Source organism: Nannospalax galili, unplaced genomic scaffold (genome assembly GCF_000622305.1).
Source record: "Nannospalax galili isolate Female #2095 unplaced genomic scaffold, S.galili_v1.0 scaffold364, whole genome shotgun sequence".
Classification (NCBI taxonomy): Eukaryota; Metazoa; Chordata; class Mammalia; order Rodentia; family Spalacidae; genus Nannospalax; species Nannospalax galili.
This window is the reverse complement of record NW_008352752.1, coordinates 4,412,209-4,421,985: the sequence shown is the minus strand read 5'-3', so window position 1 is coordinate 4,421,985 and position 9,777 is coordinate 4,412,209. Positions and strand designations below refer to the sequence as shown.

General features: G+C 38.2%; 1 long non-coding RNA gene across 1 annotated transcript in view; it reads left to right on the top strand.

Annotated features, from left to right (window-relative positions):
• The window catches only part of LOC103747526, an 8,262-nt gene extending 3,808 nt beyond the window's left edge, over positions 1 to 4,454 (top strand). Inside the window, exon 2 of the long non-coding RNA XR_607849.2 lies at positions 3,900 to 4,454. This is a non-coding gene — a long non-coding RNA (uncharacterized LOC103747526). The remainder of the gene's footprint in view (positions 1 to 3,899) is intronic.
• The last annotated feature ends 5,323 nt before the right edge of the window (positions 4,455 to 9,777 follow it).

The following is a 9,777-nucleotide window of genomic DNA, read 5'->3' as shown; positions in this document are numbered from 1 at the left end:
TCAGCCAGTGCTTTTAACTGCTGAGCCATCTCTCTAGCCCCCAACATTGCTTTATTTTAAGGGTAGAGATCCCAAAGACCATAGGTATATCAAGTCCCAGGTTTTTAAAAAAAATCCCCAAAACCAAAACTGTTGGTGGGTTACCAAAGGTTTTCTAATCAGAATTGGGATAATTTTTTGAGGGGGGTCTTTTTGAGACAGGGTCTCCATGTAGCCCCAGGAAACTTGAAACTTGCCATGTAGACCACACTGGCCTCAAACTCAGATCTGCCTGCCTCTGCCTCCCAAGTGCTGGGATTAAAGGCATGTGCCACCACGCCCAGCTATGGGACCTATAATCTTAAAGACCAAAGAGTCAAATGAGCTGTGAAAACTCTCATTTGTTTATTTTTTAATTTAAACTTTTTCTTTTTTTGTCTTTTTGAGACAGGGTCTCCCTGTAGCCCCAGCTGTTCTGGAACTCACAATGTATACCAGGCTGGCCTCGAACTCACAAAGATCTGCCTGCCTCTGCCTCCCAAGTGCTGGGATTAAAGGTGTGCGCCATCACGCCTGGCATAAACTTTTATTTTAAAAGTCAGTGGTTTTGTCTCTGAAGGCAGTAACTTTACTTACAAACTGTGTTTTTTACATGTGAAAGGTAATGAATGACAAGCTTTTTTCTGTCTGGAAAATTCTGTTTTTATATGTTCTCTCTTATTTTGTGATGATACTTGTTTTTCTCTTCTCTCCTCCCCTCCCCCCTTCTCGGCCAGAGTCCTGTGTCTGTTGCTCTCCACCTTATTTTCTGGGACAGGATCCCTTACTGATCCTAGAGCTCACCAATTGAGCCAGTGGACTGGCCAGCAACTCTAGGGATCTTTCTTTCTCTGTCTCCAGAAAGTAGGTATTATAGATGCATGCCACAAGACTTTTATGTGCTGGGTCTCAGTCTAAGTCCTCATACCTGTGTGGCTTACTGACCCACTTACCTCCTCAGCCCTCTTTATTTCCCTCCTGGCCTTTCTTTCCACCTTCTTTACATTATTTTCCACTAAATGACCATAATTGAAGACTTGTTAAGACTTAGTGAATGAATTTTTATATCTTCCTTTAGTTAAAATTTAACTCTTTGAAATTTCTCTTTGTGGATTGATACTGGAAATTCACATATGCCAATGGGAAGTGTTACCTTTAAGTAAGAAGTTGAAAGGTCTCTACATAAGGAAAAGGCAAAGCAAAAAGGAAAATATGACAGTGTTAAGATTTGTAACAATGAATCTTTTTTTTCTGTGAAATTGTGAAGGAAAAAGAAATTCATGCAGGTTTTACTGTTGCATCTCAAGACTATTGTGCATGATAAGCACTTAGTTAAGATGGAAACATCCTTAATTTTGTGGGTGGGAGACAGGAACAGAAAACGTGTTCCAGTTGTGTCAGTGTTCAGTATTATCTATGGTTCCAGACATTCATGAGAAGGGGAGGTCTTATATTTCCCATGAGTAAAGAGGACCGCTTTGTTTAGTATTTCTACTGATACACATTTGCATGAGTACTTTATGATAGTCACATATTAATTCAATACTTAATGATTGCTGGCTGAATTTGTGACCAGAGATGCTCTGGAAATGGTAGGTAAATGATGGGAAAAGTTTAGACTATTGGTATTCTATTAATATATTACAGCAATTGCATATTTATTTAAAATATTTAGTGCTTGTTTGGAATGCGTGTTAGTAAGGATTCAGGACAGAACTGTTTCTAGTCTTCAAGGGATTTTCAGTAGTCAGGAAGTGTCTATAGGCCTTGTTTGCTGTTCTTTTTGTATAATCTTTGGACATATTTTTTAACTAGTAGCTTTGTTCATATGTGATAATGTTTCATGATATGCTGGCGTTTAGATGGGTCAGTGTATGTAGAGGATCTAGCAGGACCTGGTGGAAACAAATACTTAATATGCTGTGCACATGAAAACTAAAAATCCTGAATTTATTAGTCTTGTATCAAGTAGGTGGTATCAGGTAGTATGTGCACTTCTGAAAGAAATGTTAAAAGCTTGACTTTCCAGATGACTTTGCAGAAGAAGCTCTGATGGCTGTTTTGTTTTCAGCACTGTTACTAAAAACATGCCACTTGGTCAGTTTGTCAACCTTAACTGACCGATATATAAAATAAATAGAACCATTCATAGCGGTTGAGTGAAACAGAAGAGACAGATATAAACTTGCCAAACAGAAATAATACAGCAAAATGTTGGTTCAAAAAGTTTAAAATGTGCCAGGTGTGGTGGCTCACACCCCTAATTCCAGGACTTGGGAGGTGGAAGCAGGAAAATCAGGTTTTTAAGGTCACCCTCACCTACATAACAAGTTCTAGGCAAGCCTGGGTGAATGCTAGCCAGCTTGCACTAGTGCCATAACGGGTGTGTGGAGGTTTTCTCCTTCCTCCTTGTGGGTCCCGGGGATCAAATTCAGGTTGTCAGGCTTGGCGGCAAACACATTTACTACTGAGCTATCTCATCGGCTCAGAAATCAATCCTTTTAAAAGAAAACTTCACAACTTCTCTAACTTGGATCCCAAAATTTTCCTAGGGAAAAATGCTTACAGGTTATATCTAAGACATAAATGAATTGAACATGATCTCTGTTACTGAATTTCAGTTTAAAAGAATTAGTGAATCTTGGGGCTGGAGAGATGGTTCAGCAGTTAGGACCACTGACTGCTCTTGTAGAGGACCCGGGTTCAAGTCCCAGCACCCACATGGTGGCTACGAACCGTCCTTAACTCCAGTTCCAGGGGAATCTGAAGCCCTCTTCTGACCTCCACGGCATTGCATGACACGGGTGCACTCACATACATGCAGGCATTACACTCGTATACATAAAATAAAAATAGTAAAATATTAAAAAAAAAGAATTAGTGAATCTTAACTGGGATTTTGATTCATCCCGAGATGTGGGTATCATGAAGAACATCAGGAGAGACTGTATTTGAATGTCTGAATCATGTGGTAAGAAAATCCAGAGCCTCTGCACTACACCTAGCTGTGTAAGGAGTTTATTTTCTTTAGACCAAATATTCACTTCCTATCTGAGATAAAAAGATTTTTTCATATGTTGCATTGTTTTTAGTTCCATTTATTCATTTACAGTCAGTAAGTTTATTTTTCTTTTTCAAGGCAGATTATAATCTTTACAGAATCCCTCTGTGGATATGTAAATGGTCAAAGCCCTGAGGAATTAACTTATCTAGATTCATACACATTAGTAAAGACAAAGTGTTTTGCAACCTTTAAGGCCTGCCAGAATAATAGGAAAGACCACTCTTAGGATTTTCATTACCTTACTTTAAAATACTTTGAGTGTTCTTTTGGGGGCAGATGTACCACTTGCTTTTTTTGACATTTACACTAAATTTGCTTTCTAAATAGTTTTGTGTTGTAGGTCTATCCACTCCCCTCCCCTCCTGTCCCCTTACCTCTTAATAAGAACAGTCTTGCTGTGTTTTGCCAATTTTGCCAATCTTTAATGTTGGGCTTTTATTTTTAGTTTCTCCTTCTTTACTACTTCTCAATGACTATATGAATCAGTATCAGCTATTCTTAGATGGAGCCCATTGTGTAAGACCTTAAGTAGAGCGACCTTGTTCCTTATTTCTCCTGTGAGTATGGTGATGACCTTTGTGGCAAAGAAGGCTCTTCTATAGGTGAGGTTTGCTTTTTTAAAACTGTCAGAGACAAAATAGCGGTGCAATTATTTTACTGTTGTTTCAACTGATCTCAAGATGATTTAAACTGACATTTTGAGAGGAAAATAATGACCTACCACAGCATCTCCTGGTTCTGCCCTAGTTAGCTATAATACATGACATTTTTATAAATATACAGTTTTTAATATTAGAAATTCTGGCATGTTTTGCAGTAATTGGACCTCTTGAATTTTGAAAAATGGAGTTTTGAGTCACAGTTACCTAAGGAGGACCCCAGGCACAAAGTTGAATACTTCTTGCTGTGATTAGCTTATTAGGAGAGAAAAAAAAAATGACACGTGTAGAAGAATGAAACTAGAGCCTCATCTTTCATGTTGCACAGAAGTCAACGCTAAATGGATCAAAGACCTCAATGTGAAACGGGAAGCCCTGCTGGCTCTGGGGCTAGGATTGGGACTGTGTTTGGGAGCCTCATCATTGGTTATGCCAGGAACCCATCTCTGAAGCAACAGCTCTTCTCCTACGCAATTCTGGGCTTTGCCCTCTCGGAGGCCGTGGGGCTCTTTTGCCTACTGGTGGCCTTTCTGAGCCTCTTCGCCATGTGAAACAGCTGTCTCCACCTCCCATGGAACTTTCTCTCATGTCTCATCTGCCCTGCATGTTCCTTTTCCTGAGACTCCCCAAGAAGTCTGGGGAAAGTGGTTGGCTCAGGGTTTGACAGGGACAAGACAATAAATACTGTATTAATAAGATGTAAAAAAAAAAAATACTTGAAGCAATACAAAGAAATAGGGTATGGGTAACAGAAAGAAACTAAATGAAGCTATAATTGTGGAAACACAAAATTAGACAAAGAATTCACACTGAAATATATTTTCTTTAGTTTCCTTAAGAATATCTGTTTTCTGGGGCCAGAGAGATGGCTCAGTGGTTAAGAACACTGTGTTGCAGAAGGCCCGAGTTTGAATCCTAGCACCCACATGGCAGGTAACAACTGTCTGTAACCCCAATTCCAAGGGATCCAATGCCTTCTTCTGGCTTCCATGGGTACTGCATGACATGTGTACACTTACACACATGCAGGTACATACACATAAAATAAAAATGATAAATAATTTTTTTTTAAAAAGAAAGAAAATCCATCTTTTTGTTGTCTGCAAGAAACCCATCTAACCTTCAAGGACAGGAACTACCTTAAGGTGACAAGGCTGGAAAAGAATATTTCAAGCAAATGGCACTAAGAAAAGAGCAGGGGTTGCAATTCTAATATCTGACAAAATAGACTTCAAACTAAAACTAATCAGAAGACACAAGCAGGGTCTCTTCATTCTGAACAGTTAACCAAGAAGATAGTACAATCACAAACATACATGCACCAAACTCTGGTGCACCCAAATTCATAAAAACAACACTACAATACTGTAAGACATAGATTATGCTCAACTCAGTAATAGTCGGGGACTTCAAAACCCCACTATCTCCATTAGACAAGTCAATTGGACATAGAATAAACAGAGAGACATCTGAATTAAATACCATACATCAAAGGGACCTAACAGACATCTTCCAAATATTTCACCCAAGCAACAAAGAATACACTTTCTATTCAACATCCCATGGAACTTTCTTAAAAATTGACCATATCCTTGGTCACAAAACAAACCTAAACAAATACAAAAAAAAAGTTGAAATAATTTTATGCATTCTATCACTCCACAAAGAGAATAAGCAACATACTCCTGAATAACGAGTGGATCAAAGGCGAAATTAGGAAAGAAATAAATGTATTACTGGAATTAACTGAAAAGGACAGTACAACACAACAAAACCTCAGGGACATTTTAAAAGTAGTCCTAAGAGGGAAGTTCATAGCTCTAACTGCCTACATTAAAAAATCAGAGCACATGTAAATGAATTGACAGCACAACTCAAGACTCTGAAAAGGCAAGATCAAACCAACCTCAAACCTAGTAAAAGAGAAGAAATAACAAAAATCTGAGCAGAAATCAATGAAATAGAAGCACAGACAACAATAAAAACGATCAATGAATCTAAGAGCTGGTTCTTTAAAAAGCTAAACAAGATAAACGCTTAGCCCAGTTAACCAAAAGAAAGAAAGGAAATCCAAATTGGCAAAATCAGAGATGAAAGGGAACACCCAAAAGATCCATAATATTATAAGGGAAAACTTTAAAAACCTATACCCGATTAAATTTGAAAACCTAAAAGAAATGGATGGGCATCTAAAATCATGGGAACCACCAAAGTTAAACCAAGAAGAAATCAAGAGTTTAAATAGACCCATAACATATAGGGAAATTGAAAGAGTAATACAAAACCTCCCGACTAAAAAAAGCCCAGCCCAGATGGAATTACAGCAGAATTCTACTAGACATTTAAAGATGATCTCCAACCAATACTACTGAAAGCATTCAAAATGGTAGAAGCAGAGGGAGAACTCCAAGTTCCTTCTACGAAGCCAGCAACACTTTAATACCAATCCATTAAAGACACAACCAAAAATGAAAAGTATATACTTCATGAACATAGATACAAAAATTATCAACAAAATACTTGTAAACCTCATACAAATTCTCATAAAAAAAATCATCCACCATGATCAAATAGGCTTTATTCCAGAGATGCAGGGATGGTTCAGTATTGACTCAAGTCAATACCATAAATCATATAAATGAACTCGAAGATTAAAAAAAGAAACAAAAAAAACCACATCATCGCCAGATGTGGTGGTGCAAGTCTTTAATCCCAGCACTCAGGAGACAGAAGCAGGTGGATCTCTGTGAGGTCAAGGCCAGCCTGGCCTAAATAGTGAGTTCCAGGACAGACAGCTGGGGCTACAGGGAGACCTTTTCTCAAAAAAAGACCAAAAAAACCACATCATCATCTCAAAAGGTAGAGAAAAAGCCTTTGAGAAAATTCAACATGCATTCATGATAAAAGCCCTAAAGGGAACTGGACCGGAGGGAACACACCTCAACATATTTAAAGCTATATACAACAAATCCACAGCCAACATCCTCCTAATTGAAAAAAAACTGGAAGCATTCCCATTAACATCAGGAAACAGAAAAGGCTGTCCACTATCTCCACTCCTTTTTTTCAATAGAGTGCTCACAACTCTTGCTAGAGCAATAAGAAAAGAGAAGGAAATTAATGGAGCACTAATAGGCAAAGAAGTCAAATGATCCCTTTTTGCAGATGAAATGATACTATACCTAAGATGCCAAAAACTCCACCCAAAAACTCCTAGAAACGATTAACGCTTTCAGTAAAGTGGCAGGCTACAAAACTATTCTATAAAAATCCGTTTTTTCTATATACCAATAACAAGCAATTGGAGAAAGAGTAGAGGGAAACCCTCCCACTCACAATAGCCTCAAAAAATACCTTGGAATTAACCTAACCAAAGACATCAAAGACCTCTACAACAAAAATTTTAAATCTTTAAAGAAAGAGATTGAGGCAGACAGCAGAAGATGGAAGGACTTCTCATGCTTATAGATGAAGAATTAGTATGGTGAAAATGACCATCCTACCAAAAGCAATATAGAGATTCAATGCAATCCCAATCAAAATCCCATGATATACTTCACAGAATTGGAAAAAAATCCTTAAACTCATATGGAAGCACAGAAGACTCCAGATAGCCAAAGCAACCCTGAGCACAAAAAGCAATGCTTGGGGGATTACTCTGTGATTTTCAAATTATACTACAGAGCTATAGTCAGAAAAACAGCATGGTACTGGCAAAAAAACAGACCCATAGACAGCATTGTCAAAAAAGGGTGCTGGCAAAACTGGATCTCCACCTGTAGAAGAATGAAACTAGACTCTTGTCATTTGCCTTGCACAAAAGACAACTCCAAATGGATCAAACACCTCAATGTGAAACTGGAAACTGAAGTATTGGAAGAAAACATTGACAGTAACCTACAAGACATAGGTATAGGAAGGACTTTCTGAATCAGACACCAGTTGCTCAGGAATTAAGATCAACAAGCAACAAGCGTAACCACTAAAAAGCCATTAAACTAAGAAGCTTCTGTACAGCAAAAGAAACAATCAAGAAAGTGAAGAGAAAACCCATAGAGTGGGAAAAAATCTCCACCAGTGACACATCTGACAGAAGTTCAACATCCAGAATATATAAGGAACTCAAAAAACAATAAATAAAACAAATGACCCAATTAAAAGATGGGCTAAAAATCTAAACAGTTACCATGTGTTTGAGCTGCTGTCTGTGGCCTTCCCAGTCTTGACTCCTGTCTTAGCAGTTACACAATGGTGCTGCCACCTATTGGCTAGTGCAGATGGCCAATAGAACTTGGATTTGCTGAATGGCGTAGTAAATTACCATTACTTGACTGAGCGATTTAAAGAGTGAAATAATGATGTAAATAAGTCATACTCATGAATCCTTCCTATGACTATTTTTATATTTGAAAATCAACTTGACTAGGGTGAAATTTATAAGCAATAAAATGTAAGATTTTAAGTGTACAATTGAAAAATTTATATACTCATATGACACCATCATTCTGAAAAACTCTGTGCTCCTTCCAAATCAATTCCTGCCCTCCAAAAATTCTAGACAAGCACTGACCCACTTTCTGTCATTATATATTAGTTTTGTCTTTTCTTGAGTTTTAGAAATACAGGGTCAGAGTATGTGTTCCCTTGTCCTTGCTTTCTTTGGCTCAGAATAATATTTGAGATTCACCTATGTTGGGGTGTGCATCAGTAACACATTCAATTTCTGTTGCTGAGTCTTATTTCACTGTGTGATTATATCACAATTTGATTACCCATGTACTTGTTTTCGATATTTGGAATTATTTCCAGGTTTTGGCTAGTAAAAATAAAGCTGCATGTATTTATTGGCTTGATTTAGCTAGTCTACTATAAACACATATATATGTATATATGCATGCATATGTATTTCAAAGTTATACTCCATGAATATATATTTTATTAATTACAAAATAAATTAAAAATTAAAGCTGCTGTGAACATTCATAACCAAGTTTTGTGAGGAAGTACTTGCTTTTCAGGTAGGTTCGTGCACAAACTTTGAGCTTTAGGGAACCTGAGATATTTTGCATGAGTCTAGTAACTATTTTCTGAATTGATGGATAAATAATGAATGTATAACTACCCACCTGAGAGATGAGAGCACCTCTCCAGTCAGTTTCATGGTTTATTTGTGATTCCCTGTCTTCCTTAGGGAATGATGACAAGGGACAAAAACCCTGGGCCCAAGACTTTGGGAGTTTGGTGTGGAGAATATATTATTGCTGGGGCTTGAGACAGTAAGGGCAGAGGGAAGAAATGGCAAGCAGTCACAGCTGGTACAGACAAGGTGGAAGGTCCAGATATACCTGCTGTACAGGGATGCTGACCACAGACTCTTCAGCTATGAACTGCCTAATTGTGGTAGGGATATGCACATCATCCTGGCCTTGATAATGAAGGCATGTTCCCCCAACCACCAGTATTAGCATCATCTGGGACTCTTGCTAGAACTTCCTGACAGCTAATACCACTCCAGACTGGATCACAATGAACCTTTAACAAGATCTCCAGGTGATTTGTGTGTATGTTGGCCTTAAGAAGCCTGCATTGTGACAGATACGTGCTTCCTGGGGTGGGGTTAGGGCCTTGATGTGTAGGTCACGCTGGCCTCAAACTCCTAGTCCTCTTGCCTCAGTTCCCAGCTTACAGGCATTACAGACTTCTGTCACCATGTGCTGCTCTAATGTTTCTGATAAATAGAATCATACAGTGTATATTCTTGTGAAGGTTTGCAACTTTGAGTCAGCATGGGTTTTGAATTCCATCCAAATTCAAGCACCAATCATTAGTTCATTTTCATCACTGCTGAATTCATACTTTTAAGGGGAGAGAAGAAAGCAATCGAACAATTATGTTAAGCACATTAAATCAATCTAAAGATACAAGGGAAACTAGCTCATGTATGTGGTTTGTTGACGACGCGATACCATAGTTCAGCATATCTTGAGGCGTCACATAAGGTCATGATGGAGTTTGTGGCAAATGAATGTCAACACA